We start from the raw sequence: 16016 nt of genomic DNA, 5'->3' as shown, positions 1-16016 counted from the left end.
GACGTTTTGTCCATTTAGAAACCCAGTGAAAGCTTTTATTATCTCCATGTTCAGACATGGAAAATGTCTCAGAGAGGTTAATAACTGTCTAAAGCCATACAGTTAGTGGATGGAAGAATGAAACTTTGAACCCCATGTACCTGGCTCTAAGAACATACTTTTTTATTCTTACTGTCCCATAACACATGCCCTGTAGTTCTTGGACCAGTACTAAGGCTGGGAAGCACCAGAAATCATTTTTCTGATTTCACAGTGTCAACTTGCTTTTATACCTGAGTGTGGAGCTCATAGAGAAAGCGGTGGCCAGAATACCCAACTTCTATTTCTGCCTTCCTTCTATGCCTGACTCCTGAGAAACCTAGGATATCATTCATGTCTGGCAGGCTTGTCACATAACTATTCCAGAAATATCAAAGAATTTAGCCTTTTGAGGACCTTCCTGAACTGTGCTGGTTTTCCATCCAAACCTCCTGCCCAACACATGTTCTATAAGGGTCACTCTTTAACTGGGTACATAAATGAGAAAATCCAAACCATCTATGGCCTTACATTAAAAAAAGAAGATTTCACTTTTTAAAAATGGTGTAGAGGTTGGACAGTTTAGGGCAGGTACAATCACTTCATTCCATGGTCTTCAGGACCCAAGTACTTCCTATCTTTCTTGTCCACCATCACTCCCATGTCTTTTACCCATTCAGATTGGCTGCTGGAGTCCCAGCTATCATATTCATATCCAGGAAAGAAGTAGGGACGGAGACCAAAGGAGTTTTCCTAGATACTCTACCAGTAACTTTTGTTAATATCCCACTGACATCAAGCTACCAGGAAAATGTTTCTTTTTAGCTGGGCATTCTATAACCCAGAAGGAAAACCAGCATGTTATTAGTAGGGAAGAAAGACGAAATGGACATTGGGTAGGCAACTTGCAGTTTTACCATATCTGCAAATACATCCACCTCCCCCACACATGCAAGGCTGTCATGTTGTACAGCTCCAGGTGTCATTCACACTGTATTCTGTGAGCACAGAAATTTAAGTATTAGCTGCACTCACGTGGTTCAGGTGCTTTTCTGTATGAGTTTATTTAAATGATACTTTTATACATTCAACATCAGAATTATTTAAGAATTATTGATCTTGAGCTTTGGAAGAATTTTTATAAAATGGCTAATTTAAATTTTAAAATACACAGATGAAACAAGTATTGATAATCTTCAGATAACACTTCAATATGTTTCCGTATTTAGTGCCATTAGTCAAGAAAATTGGAAGAGACAGAATTCTGTGTCTCACTCAAAAATTTTCCCAGCCCCTCATGGGCAGAAAGTGAACCTAACCTCTCTCCTCCTGTTGTCTAACTAAATTTTTGCTCTTTAATCATTTATATGTATCTATTTACATATGTATCACACACCTTTGTTACACATGCATTAGTAAAATCATGGAGAAGATAGGACATATCTTAAAGTCATGGTTCTTTGAAGGTCAACAACCATACTGACCAACAAAGGCCCCTCCAAAAAAGAATTACTTTTTCAGAGAGGCAAGAATCCTCTCCTCGGGTTATAAGGCTTAAACTATTTTTAAAAATTGTGGTATGTTATCATATGTGAAACAGATTGCCAGTCCAGGTTTGATGCATGAGACAGGGTGCTCAGGGCTGGTGCACTGGGATGACCCAGAAGGATGGTATGGGGAGGGAAGTGAGGCGGGGGTCTCAGGATGGGGAACATATGTACACCTGAGGCAGATTCATGTCAATGTATGGTAAAAAAACACTACAATATTGTAAGCAATTAGCCTCCAATTAAAATAAATACATTCAAAAAAATAATAAAATAAAACAAAAAAATTCTGGTGACTCTTGTTGCCACGGGGCACAAGGACAATCAGCCAAAGAGAATGGAGTTGATGAAGGAGATGTAGAAGAGAGAGAATGTCCTGAGGGGATACAAGTCCCTGGAGTTCTTTCCTATCCTTCAAGGATAGAAATTCATATTTTCCTTGAGTCAGATATCGGAAGAGCCTTCTGTCGTGGAAAGGTGGCTATGCAACTCTAACCAGGTTTATAAGATCACAGGTGTGATATATAATAAAGGTGTCACCAGGGACTGAGGGTATTTTCACTTTTCTGGGAGAAGATGTTTTCAACTCAGAGCATAGCCATGAGAATTATAACCAAACCTGAAATTGGAGGCCCCATTCTTAACACTAGGGAGTTTCTTGAGCCTTCAGCAGCAACACCACATCTCTGAATGGGTGGAAGGCTGCATCACTTTGCCAAGGCATTATATCAAGGAGCAATAAAAGTCACAGATTAACTGGTTCTCCTTCATAAAAACACAGCAAGTTCCAGCATCTTCTCTCACCGATGCTATTTTCACTAAAACAGTTGCATTGTGTTACAGCTTGTGCTTCATTCCTCTATAGTTTCCTTTTTACCTCACAACCAGCTACTAATAAGTAATAAAATAAGCAAAGGTAGGCAACAGGAAAGAGACACAGAGAAGTAAATGGATAACCCAAAATAACATGGACTTTCCCTCAATAATCCAAAGCTGCTGATTTGCAAAACTATGATGTATCCCAAACAGTCCTTTGCTTTTTTAAAAGCTGCAAACTCTACAGTAATTACCTAATCAGTAAGCATGACCCCTGCATTGAGGAGATCTGCAATTTGCAGGCAGAGAAATGAGAAATGGAGTCACTGAAGAAATTCCTTTATTAAGAAATCCTTGCATGTTACTGGATTTTATAGCTCACAGTGAACTTTCATATTCATTGTCTTATATCTTCCAGGAATACTATAAGATAGTTAGAAGAGCATGGTTACTCACTTCCAGTGGATGGGAAAGCTCAGACTCTGAGAGATCTGTCCTATGGTCAGGCCAAGATTACACTCATGGAATGAGTTAGAGGTGGGACTTCACAAACGAGCATCTGTATTCCTACTTTAGAACTCATTTTTATTAAGTGGCCCTATAGACCGCTCCATTTTTCCCTTGAACAGTAGTTAACCCAAGGCTTTTATAAAATGCTCGTAACACAAAATAAAATGCATACAAATCACTCAAAACAAATAGCCTGGAGACTGAATGTTGAAAATATTTTAGCATGCATTTTTTCCTCACATTTTTGTTGCATAATAACAGTAATTATTAGCATAAAAGAATGCTAGGCACTTATGTTCTTTATATATATTAATTTATTTAATCATCATAATAATCCTTTAAATAAGGTATTATTATTGTTATTATCCTTATTTTAGGAATAAAGAAACTGAGGAACAGAAGGGATAGAAAACTTGCTCATTGGTACATTGCTACTGTTTGTGATTCAAGCTTATGCTCTTACAATAATACATAAATACTTCCCACAACAACACACATGTACATACTCACACATATACATATATAAATACATAAATCTTAGATCATGTTCTATAATTCTTTGGAAGTTTCCTTTTGTATATATCTATATTTATTATTCACATTATTAACATACAATAAAATGTGTATATGTATAGATTTTAGATTTATTGTAGTATCTTGGACTTCTCTTATTAATAAATATTTAATTTGCTTCTACTTTTTCATTATAAATAAAAATGAACATTCTTAAATATAGCCCCCTGTATCCAGCTGATTATTTTCTTAAGATAAATGCTTAGCCCCTGATCAAAGTTTGATGCATTTCCTTCCAACAATTTTTTAAAGAGGGTATTAAATCTTTTATTGATTACACATTATAAAGGATGATACCCAAGCTTGATTCCCATCTATAACTTTATCTGGTACCATAATTCAATTTATATATATTTCATAGGATGTGCCAACAATCATTAATAACCAAAAAAAAAAAAAAAAACTCCATGACTTTGTATGGGCGACCCTTTTAATGGTGAACTCCAGGTCACAACACAGTAACTCTCAGTTCAACTACACCAAGGTTCTGAAGACAACAGCTTCTCCACCAAACCCAGCTGTAGATAAATTTCAAATGGAACTTGGCATCATTCCTGAAGGAATTCTAACGTTCTAACCAAAATGGCTTCAGAGGAGACTACACAGCACATTAAAAAAAAAAAAAAGACATTTATCCAGCATCATGATCAGACTATTACATTTAGCAATCAACAGCATGAGTGTAAAAAAAAAAAAAAAAATCTACATTAAAACCCTTTGTTGGAATGCTTTACACTTTCCACAGAACAGAAACTAAAATAACCTGTTATACAATTAGTCACAAGTACAGGCCTTGAGTTTTTTGCCCAAACACATGAGTACTGTCTAAAACATGTCTTCTTTGTAGCAGCTAGGCCCTGCTACCACTGTTGGTGGAGTTCGCAAATCTGTTTTAACCTGTAGCTTCCCTGTCACTTCACTGACCCTTCTCTCCTGCTAAGCTTTGTTTCCTAGCAGTAATTAAAACCTTCGGCCACTGCCATAGCTACTGCTGCTGCTGGAACCACCATAGCCACCTTGGTTTTGTGCTTTGGCAAAGTATTGGCCTCCACCACCATAGGGGCCAGAACTTCTCCAAAGTTTCCTCCTTTCATGGGTCCAAAATTGGAAGATTGATTGCTGTAATTGCCAAAATATTTGTAGCTTCTGCCACCTCCAAAATTGCTTCCATCATTACCAAATCCATCATAACCATCTCCACTGCCACCATATCCACCACCACCATGGCTGCCACCAAAGCCATCTTGACCACTGAAGTTTCCTCCACAACCAAGGCTGTCATTCCCAACAAAACCACCTCCATGACCACCACCAAAGTTTCCAGAACTACTTCGACCTCTCTGGCTGGATGAAGCACTAGCCATCTCTTGCTTCAGTTCAGTTCAGTTCAGTCACTCAGTCGTGTCTGACTCTTTGCGACCCCATGAATCGCAGCACGCCAGGCCTCCCTGTCCATCACCAACTCCTGGAGTTCACCCAAACTCATGCCCATTGAGTCGGCGATGCCATCCAGCCATCTCATCCTCTGTCATCCCCTTCTCCTCCTGCCCCTAATCCCTCCCAGTATCAGGGTCTTTTCCAATGACTCAACTCTTTGCATCAGGTGGCCAAAGTATTGGAGTTTCAGCTTCGACATCAGTCCTTACAATGAACACCCAGGACCGATCTCCTTTAGGATGGACTGGTTGGATCTCCTTGCAGTCCAAGGGACTCCCAAGAGTCTTCTCCAACACCACAGTTCAAAAGCATCAATTCTTCAGGGCTCAGCTTAGGGGTTTTCTCACTTCACAGTTGTGGCCATTAACAGTGTAGTATTTTCTGAATGACAGTCTTTTTTTTTTTTTTTTTTTTTTTGCATTTTACCATTGCCATTTTTATTCTCTTTCCTTCTGAAATTGATCTTTCTTATTTTTCTTATATCAGTCTCCAAGTCCTTTTATCATTTTTTATTTCTTTTTATTTTATTTTATTTTTAAACTTTACATAATTGTATTAGTTTGGCCAAATATCAAAATGAATCTGCCACAGATATACATGTGTTCCCCATCCTGAACCCTCCTCCCTCCTCCCTCCCCATACCATCCCTCTGGGTTGTCCCAGTGCACTAGCCCCAAGCATCCAATATTGTGCATCGAACCTGGACTGGCAACTCGTTTCTTATATGATATTTTACATGTTTCAATGTCATTCTCCCAAATCTTCCCACCCTCTCCCTCTCCCACAGAGTCCATAAGACTGTTCTGTACATCAGTGTCTCTTTTGCTGTCTCGTACACCGGGTTATTGTTACCATCTTTCTAAATTCCATATATATGCGTTAGTATACTGTATTTATGTTTTTCCTTCTGGCTTACTTCACTCTGTATAATAGGCTCCAGTTTCATCCACCTCATTAGAACTGGTTCAAATGTATTCTTTTTAATGGCTGAGTAATACTCCATTGTGTATATGTACCACTGCTTTCTTATCCATTCATCTGCTGATGGACATCTAGGTTGCTTCCATGTCCTGGCTATTATAAACAGTGCTGCGATGAACATTGGGGTACACGTGTCTCTTTCCCTTCTGGTTTCCTCAGTGTGTATGCCCAGCAGTGGGATTGCTGGATCATAAGGCAGTTCTATTTCCAGTTTTTTAAGGAATCTCCACACTGTTCTCCATAGTGGCTGTACTAGTTTGCATTCCCACCAACAGTGTAAGAGGGTTCCCTTTTCTCCACACCCTCTCCAGCATTTATTATTTGTAGACTTTTGGATCGCAGCCATTCTGACTGGTGTGAAATGGTACCTCATAGTGGTTTTGATTTGCATTTCTCTGATAATGAGTGATGTTGAGCATCTTTTCATGTGTTTGTTGGCCATCTGTATGTCTTCTTTGGAGAAATGTCTATTTAGTTCTTTGGCCCATTTTTTGATTGGGTCGTTTATTTTTCTGGAGTTGAGCTGTAGGAGTTGCCTGTATATTTTTGAGATTAGTTGTTTGTCAGTTGCTTCATTTGCTATTATTTTCTCCCATTCTGAAGGCTGTCTTTTCACCTTGCTAATAGTTTCCTTTGATGTGCAGAAGCTTTTAAGGTTAATTAGGTCCCATTTGTTTATTTTTGCTTTTATTTCCAATATTCTGGGAGGTGGGTCATAGAGGATCCTGCTGTGATGTATGTCAGAGAGTGTTTTGCCTATGTTCTCCTCTAGGAGTTTTATAGTTTCTGGTCTTATGTTTAGATCTTTAATCCATTTTGAGTTTATTTTTGTGTATGGTGTTAGAAAGTGTTCTAGTTTCATTCTTTTACAAGTGGTTGACCAGATTTCCCAGCACCACTTGTTAAAGAGATTGTCTTTAATCCATTGTATATTTTTGCCTCCTTTGTCAAAGATAAGGTGTCCATATGTGCATGGATTTATCTCTGGGCTTTCTATTTTATTCCATTGATCAATATTTCTGTCTTTGTGCCAGTACCATACTGTCTTGATAACTGTGGCTTTGTAGTAGAGCCTGAAGTCAGATAGGTTGATTCCTCCAGTTCCATTCTTGTTTCTCAAGATCGCTTTGGCTATTCAAGGTTTTTTGTATTTCCATACAAATTGTGAAATTATTTGTTCTAGCTCTGTGAAGAATACTGTTGGTAGCTTGATAGGGATTGCGTTGAATCTGTAAATTGCTTTGGGTAGTATACTGAATGACAGTCTTGTCTATGGAGTCATGGTCATCAAAGGTTACAAAAGCAAAGGCTCTCTTTTTGCCACTGCCTCAGTCAATCATGATTTCAATCACTTCAGTTTTCTTATATCCTTCAAAATAATCTGTCAGGTAATGTTCTTCCTGTCTTCTTTAATGCCACCAATAAAAATCTTTTTCACAGTTAAGTGGGCACCAGGTCTTTGGGAACCTTCTCTCAAGACAGCCCTCTTTGGTTCCACAACTCTTCCGTCCACCTTGTGTGGCCTTGCATTCATGGCTATATTCACCTTCTCCACCGTGGCATATGTGACAAACCTGAAGCCTCTGGAGCGCTTGGTGTTTGGACCCCTCATTACCACACAGTCTGTGACCATTCTCCTTTGCTCAAAATGGCTCCTCAAACTCTCATTGGTTGTTTCAAAGCTCAGTCCTCCAATGAAGAGCTTCCACAGCTGTTTGGACTCTTTGGGAGACTCTGACTTAGACGTGATGGCAGTGGACAGGGGGGAAAGACTTCAATGATGCTTTCCCGGCTGCCTCCACAAGCAGAAAAGCACCTTCCAATAATTTTTATTTGCCTTTATACATGGTTGAGATCAAACTGTACCCCAAATTTTATATCCTACTTTTTAACTTACCAACGTTTTATAATAATCATTTTTCCATTTTATTTAAAAATTCTATGTGTTAATACAACAAAAGCTAAACAATAAAAAGACAGTAAAGGAGGCAATGAGACATGAAAAGAAGGTGTCTATGACAGTGACTTGCTCCCAGTTTTGCTCCCTCAAATCTGTCCTCCACACCACAGCTAGTTTTCTCTCTAATGTTAAGGCTATCATGATATTCCTTTGCTTACAATTCCCAGTGGCTGCTACTTCCTATAGACATCCTAGTTCCTTTGCAGGGCACACCATGTGCCATATGAGCCAGCTATACTTCAGGCTTGGAGGCCTTGAAGAAACCTTTAAGGCTCCCTCCCACATTCCCATACCCTAGTTTTTTTTTTTTGTTTGTTTTTCTTAATTGAGGTTTAATTGGAATATAACATTATATTAGTTCCATGTATACAAAGTAGTGATTGAATATTTTTATATATTTCAAAATGATCACCACAATAAGTCTAATTAACATTCAACACTGCATACAGTTTAAAAGGGCTTCCCTGGTGGCTCAGCTGGGAAAGAATCTGCCTGCAATACAGGAGACCTAGGTTCCATCCCTTTGTTGGAAAGAGCTCCTGGAGAAGGGAAAGGCTACCCACTCTAATATTCTGGCCTAGAGAATCAGTCCAGGGTCGCAAAGAGTTGGACACAACTGAGTAACTTCCACTTTCACTTTCTATAGTTTACAAACAGTTGATGTGTGTGTGATGAGGACTTTTATGATCTACTCTGTTAGGAACTTTCAAATATTCAATACAATATTGTTCACCATGGTCACCATGCTATACATTACCTCCTCATGACTTATTTTATAACTGGACATTTGTACCTTTTGCCATTTTACTCACCCCTACCTCACCCCATACTTCACCTCCCCACTGTAGGCAACTGTCAATCTCTTCTCTGTACCTATGAGCTTGTTTTTTTTTTTTTTAATTCTAATTCCACATGTAAATAAGAATATGTAGTATTTTTATTTCTGACTTATTTCACTTTGCATTATGCCCTCAAGTTTCATCCTCACAAATGGCAAGATTTAGTTCTTTTTTTATATCTAAATAGTATTTAGACATAAAATAAAAAAATAAATAAATAAAACACCCATACCCTAGTTTTTGATAGTCCTTTTTCCTGGAATGCTTTCTCTTTCCTTTCCCCCCAGATTAACCTGTTAAAGAATCAACAGTTTAATCCTTTAAGCTTCTACTCAGAAATTGTTTCCTCCAGGAAGATTTTTTCCTTGGACTCCACCACACTCTGAGCTGGATATCTGAGCCCCATTTGTGGCATTATGTGACACCCTGGAGCAAGAAAAAATTGGGGGAATAAATGCATTCAAGGACAAGGCCAGCCTAGACATTACATTTGAATATTCCCCAGCCTTGCTTTATGGAGTCTAATTCAACTCTGGAGTGATCTTGTGGAATTCCATAGGAATCTCGGAACAGAATTTCCCTAGATCATGAGAGATCCCTGGGGGAGGGCAGCTTATGACTGTCTCTCTTTTTCTATCTCTCCCAATAGACTGCCATGTTTCCTACTACAGAAGTCAGTCTGTGTCTTAGAGGAGTTTTCAAAAAGTTTTTTTGTTTGTTTGTTTTTCCCCTTGCTGCTGGGATCACCAATAGTTGTCTTTAGCTTCTGGCTTAGGTTAGTAAGAAAAATTCCCTGCAAGTTAATACTACTTTTATTAGTTCTCTATTCCTTAGTATGAATAAGGATCTGAAAGAAGGATTCAGTGAAGGAAGATAAAACAGAACACCCTGAAGTTTGCCAAAGTCCCTCCTTGACTACATCTCACCCTCAGAGTTGTAATCAACCCCAAGAGAGTGAGCCTGGGGACCTGGGCCTGCAAACCCACCAGTACTTCTACTAGGCCATAAGAGCAATTCCTACACGTTTGCTTTCACTTTCTGCTAAAGCAGCTAGCCAACACCCACTGGGGCCTGATGTGGCTGTCTAAGCCCCATTCCTCCTCATTTAGAGATCATGCAGGGACTATTTTTGTACCCCACTCTGATATCTGGACATCTCCAAATGTGGTTTGAAAAATTCCTGTTGCCTGAGGATTTGTTCCCTGTGGAGGATGCAGCAGCTAAAATCATAAGGAATGTATCTGCCATTCTCTGAATCCTTTGTAGCTAAGTTAAGTCACTTATTTAAGCAATCCCTGCCTCTTTATGAATGGGATTCATATAACTATTTTTTACCTTAATGTCTTGTTCAAAATCAAGGTACCCTGTTGCAAACATTACCTCCAGTCCATTTAATGAAGATTTTTTTTTTTTTTTTTGCAGGGGGGGCGGTGGGTGTTGGGGGAATCTCTTCATGAGACAGCTTACTGAAACCAGCATCCAAAATAGCTTAGCTCTCTCAGCAAATATCATACCATTAACAGAAGGAACTGGGACCAGAGGCCAGGCTGGGAATTAAGGTTGCTGGGGTGATATTCTGCTTTCTTATACAAGCTGTGGTGTTTTTGAATAAAATCATTTCACCAATGAGTTTCAATTTCTTCCTAAATTAGAAAACTGGTACCTCCTTCCTTCTTCCAGAGGCTGATGGAGAGCAGTTGACAAATGTCCCCAAGGCTTTGGAGTTATGTAGTTGCTTTTTCTAGCAGCATCTCTTTCTCAGTAAAGGTTCTCAGAGGCTCAGTGTGGCTCAGGTAAAAATTGCCTTTCATCTATTTCTTCCTTGCTTTCCAGATAATCTGTGGCTAAAATTAGCAATGCTTAGTTCAGTAAAAAATATTGTTACAGCGGCAGCCATGGAAACGGTGTCTGAGCAGCTTCCCCTTCAGGGAGCTGACTTTTGTGGGATATGCTTTCTTGCTGATTAAATGAAACAACTCACTGCTTTTGAAGCTGAGGTCTGAAATTAGTTAAGAGTACGGGCAAATCTTCCAAAAGAACCATCCTCCCCATTTCTCCTCTTTCTTTCCATTAAGGAAAGAAAAAAGTATATCTCAAATTAGGTGTCAGATTTTGCTTTGAATAGAGTATAGGAAGATTAATCTGTTGACCCATCATCCTACATTTGAGTTGTCTTTTCACAGAAATAGTGGATAATGCTATTAATGCTGATGCCTTTCTCATATATCTTCTTATAGTTTACCAAAAATGCTTTCCTGTGTGCTCAAATGCCACTGAAGTCTTCTGATCAGTGGAGAAGATAGAGAGAGCATAATGAGGACATTCCTGATCAGACAAGGAAAGAGGCTCAGCCATTCTAGCCCACATGGCAAGTAATTAGAGGAGATGGGATGAAAATTCTCTCACCTCTGATTGCATTATTCTTTTACATTCCCTGGCCAATCTCCTTGTGCCTGAGGTAGTGAATTCAAGCGGCCAAGGTCAGACTCACATCCAGTTGAGTCTGAATTTGGTAAACTTTCAACTTTGCCTTTGTCAACTTCCCTGACTAGCAGGGTCTCCCCTGCTTCAGAGAGCCCTCCTGATGCTCCCTGGGAAGAAGTCGGCATTTGAATTCCACTTTCTGATCTGTCTGCCTTCCCTCCAAAGGACTCTTCCTCTGGGTCCTTATTTTCCTCCAGTTTCCATCATCTTAATTCATCAGTTCTCATGTCTTTCTTTATGGTCTCTGTTCTCCTGGCAACTTCTCTGAGAAGTTTATTTTTCTAAATGTGTTTATAAGGCTAACGAATTAATGAGTACCAGGACAGGGGCACTTCTTTTAACAGACTCTAATTACTTTGGTTCTAGTAAAGGGTTCCTTCACATAACTTTGGCCAACCCAGGAAAGAGCAGGAGCCAGGCTCCAAAGTTTTCCCCTGTGGCCAGAGTGGAGATTGAAGGAAGGGTAATGATTTTAGGGAGAAGGAGGGCAGTAAACTATTCTTGTGGGAAATTTTTTCTTTTTGCCTTTTGATAGAGTATCCTTAGGAAATTGTAGTTCACAGTATTTGAAGGATTTAAGCCCTTACTGCCACTATGAATCATCATAGGTTTCTCCCCCTTCTTCATTCTACCTCCCCTATCCTAAATGCTCCAGTAGTTCCCCAAGAGGCTCAGGGCCAGAGCAGGGTTCCTGATCATGACAGTCCTTGAAGTCAGACATAGCTGGCTCCTTCTCTCCCTCCAGTGCCAGACCAGAGATTCATCACTGATTCTCATCCCGCAATCCACATGCCACTTTATGAGGTAGGAACAGGGACAAACTCATCACAGTGTGGTTTCCTTGGCCCAGCAAGCAACCAAACCTGCATGCTAAGTTTTGTTCCCACTTTATGTAAGAGACAAAATGATGATTATTTGCTTATTTGCTGGGCTTTCAAACTCTGTGTCCTTATCAAATGCTCCCTGGCAGCAGAGGGTTCTTTGTCCTCAGAAGTGGTGGAGGACAGCTGGATTATGGAAGTCCTCTCAGGTATATGACGCATTCACAGCTGCAGGAGAAGATGTGTCAGGCCAGCAGTAATGCACAACTGTCATTGTGCATTACCAGTCGTCAGAGAAAACAGCCATACACATGACTTGCATTTCTGTGTCAGAAATTGTTTATCCTGAGTCTATGAGGTTAATGGCTTCCTCTTCCATGAAATCCTCCCTGTGTCACTTCTACGCTCCTCTCTGTTTTCCTCTGGGTTCTCACAGTATCCCATGCTCGGCTCTAATGCCTCTTCAAACTGTGTTGTATTTACCTTGTTTTTAGCTTCCTCCTGGGAGAAACATATACTAATGCATCTGTTAAATGAGTTTAGACTAAAGGTTTATATGAAAAGTCAAATGATAAATACATCTCATTTTACAAATTAATTCTCATCAGCCAAAAGTGTCTGACAAGAAAGAGACTATGAAGCATAGCTGATGCCATTGTTGTTGTTTTGGTTGCTAAGTCTTGTCCGACAGGTGCAAAGAGAATAAAGAAAGCATTGTGTAGAGGCCAATCTCTACTCAGGTGGGAGGACTACTGATTCCTGGGCTGCTTGTTGATTCAGGGTAAGCTCCTAGACAGCAGCTAGCTGCTGCTGACAGCTGAGTACAGCTACCCGGGCCGGACAGTCCAACAAGGAGAGAGGCCTCAATTATGGGGTGAAAGACAAGGCCTGAATAGAATGTAAGCCCACCTAACCCTGTGTTGAGCCAAAATTGTATCCATTCACGGAGATGGGCTTTTTCTTACATACTTGTTTTAAATCTGCATCAGTGCACAGAGACTCGGGCTGTCAAGGAAGTAGACACCTCAGAGATGCTTCCTCCCCACCGACTTCTCTTACCTGGTCTCCTGCTCACCTTCATACACACCTCTGACCCAGTTCTGTCCACACCTGACATACACACTCATTCAGTTGCTTTTTCCTTTCCTTGGTTTGATTTCTACCAGACCTGTGAGGATTCTTCTGATGCATCTGGCTGTCAGCTCTGCTTACATTAGAAAGAGTTAAGAGAGAGTATAAGGGATAGCAAAGGAAATTTGGAGATAATATGGAAATTAAAGGAATTAAGTAACTTAAGTAGAATTATGAATTTCACCTACATTGGGCTGAACTTAACTACCACAGGAAAACAATCATATGGATTTGAAACTACAGGGGAAATACTTGAAAACAGTTACTCTCAGATATTTGAGCACAGATATAAGCAATAGTATGGACTTCCCTGGTGGCTCAGATGGTAAAGCGTTTGCCTACAATGCAGGAGACCCGGATTCAATCCCTGGGTTGGGAAGATCTCTTGGAGAAGGAAATGGCAACCCACTCCAGTATTCTTGCCTGGAAAATCCCACGGATGGAGGAACCCAGTAGGCTACAGTCCATGGGGGTCACAAAGAGTTGGACACGACTGAGTGACTTCACTTTCACTTTCCATAAGCAATGAATGGAAGGATTTTGCTACACTTTCTATCTGACTCTGGAGCAAAAATGAGGTTAGGGATGTTGACCTGGCATTTCAGTTGCAGTCTCAGTTCAGTTGCTCAGTTGTGTCCGACTCTTTGTGACCCCATGGACTACAGCACGCCAGGCTTCCCTGTCCATCATCCATCCTGGAGCCTACTCAAACTCATGTCCATCGAATCGGTGATGCCATCCAACCATCTCATCCTCTGTCATCCCCTTCTCTTCCCACCTTCAATCTCTCCCAGCAGCAGGGTCTTTTCCAGTGAGTTGGTTCTTCATATCAGGTGGCCAAAGTATTGGAATTCAGCTTCATCATCAGTCCTCCCAATGAATATTCAGAACTGATTTCCTTTAGGATGGACTGGTTGGATCACCTTGCAGTCCAAGGGACTCTCAAGAGTCTTCTCCAACACTAAGGTTCAAAAGCATCAATTCTTCTGTGCTCAGCTTTCTTCATACTCCAACCCTTACATCCATACATGACTACTGGAAAAAGTATAGCTTTGACTGGCATTCCAAAAGTTGGGCAAAACTGAATCTGGTCTACTGAATAACAAGTAGCACTCTCAATATATTCTTAAAACCTGACTGATACAGATCTATGCCTTCTTTGTTTCAACAACAGATTTTATTGTTCATTAAATCTTAGTTAAGTGTCTTACATATGCGGGGTTGTTTATGCCAGTTCAGTGAGTAAACAAGAGTGGATTCTTCCTCTCAAGAGCATGATGAATACTGACCTGAGCCAGCACTTCCTACATATGAATTCTTACTGGCACTGTATATGCACCTTTCTCTCCACCCAACCAACCAATGTACACATTCACCCACTCCATTCCCTGCCACTTATACACTCTATATTCCTCTGATGCAAGGACAAATATTTTTATAGCTCCATTTACCCCTTGGTGTCAGCAGACTTAAAATAGAACATACCTTTAAATTGTATTTTTCAAAGATGACTGCACCAATATATTCCATCCCAGATCCTCTGCTTACAAAGTGATGTTGACCCTCCTTCCATTGAGAAGTAGGGTCTTGTTCCCTCCCCTTGATTCTTAGTGGTCCTGTAACTACAAGCAAAGTGACACTATGTGACTTCTGAGGCTAAGGTGTAAACCGGCAATATGCCTCCAACTTGGTCCTTTTCAGATGCCTGAACTTGAAACTAGCCACTGTGTTGTGAGGAAGCCTGAGCTACATGGAGAGGCCACAGGTAAGCATTTCCACTGATAGCCCAGAGGAGGTGCTAAGAACTCAATTATGAGCTCACATCAACATCTTTAGACATGTAAGTGAATTACCCTTAATTATTCAACCCCTCCCTCCCACTCCTGAACCCCTCTACTGATTAATGCTTATAAAATCAATTTTCTCTGCTAAACCCTGCTCAAATTGCAGATCCAGGAGCTACACAAATGATCATTGTTTTAAGACTAAGTTTTGGGGTGGTGTGTTCAGAACAATGCCTATCTTATCCACTCCTTTGATGTATTAATTAGCAGTCACATCTTCTCATCCCAGCCGGACTGTAGGTTCCTTAGAGTCTGGAGTTTTAAGTCTAAACTTCCAGAACATTCTTTCATACTATGTTATATTTCAGTCAAACTAAATTTCTTCTTCTCTCTGTATTTAATCTTAGACTCCCAGTCTTTGTATACTTGATCATCCTATCTTTTTTTGTGTGTGTGCACACTCTTTTTTCCATCTATATTCTCCAAAGTCTCATTGATTGTCAAGACTGAGTCACATGCCAGGAAGAATTTCCTGATTCCTCCTGTCAGAAGAGATGCCTCCGTTTTCTGAACTCCCAGAGCATTATAGATAAATTTCTTTTATCAATATTATCATCTTTTACCTTATATCACAGTTACTTGTTTACAGATGTTTCTCTACTTCTAGACTGTGTTATTTGTCCTTTTTTTTTTTTTTTAAAGAAAAAAAAATTCCGCCGCGATACTGCGCGCCACTAACATGGCTGCGCCTGGCCCCTCCCGCCTCCGACACGGCGGCGCGGCGGCAAGCGGACCGCAGCCCACCCGGACCCGGCGCCGGGGCGCGCACGGCGGTGCTTCCCGCGTGCTGCTCGGGCGCCCCGGGCTGCGCTCGCCCCGCCCCCTGGCCCGTCATCTTATTTGTCCTTACATCCATTTATACAAAAGTATCTATGGAAAGTCTACTACTTGCCATACAATCTACAAGGCACAGGGAAAAGAAGAGTGAACAAAGAAAGACATGATCCTGTCCTGATAGATCTTCCCATTTAGTGAAGGAAGCACAATAAATAAATACACAAACGTTTGACAATCACTCTCTTTTAAGGGTTTTAACCACGTCAGTCACACCCAGG

At 40.4% G+C, this 16016-nt stretch overlaps 1 pseudogene; it reads right to left on the bottom strand.

Annotated features, from left to right (window-relative positions):
* Nucleotides 1-4395: 4395 nt before the first annotated feature.
* On the bottom strand, nucleotides 4396-15796 carry LOC102281215 (heterogeneous nuclear ribonucleoprotein A1-like; annotated as a pseudogene).
* Between the last annotated feature and the right edge of the window lie 220 nt (nucleotides 15797-16016).

This window comes from Bos mutus, chromosome 15 (assembly GCF_027580195.1).
Source record: "Bos mutus isolate GX-2022 chromosome 15, NWIPB_WYAK_1.1, whole genome shotgun sequence".
Lineage (NCBI taxonomy): Eukaryota > Metazoa > Chordata > Mammalia > Artiodactyla > Bovidae > Bos > Bos mutus.
This window is presented reverse-complemented; position numbering and strand designations above follow the sequence as displayed.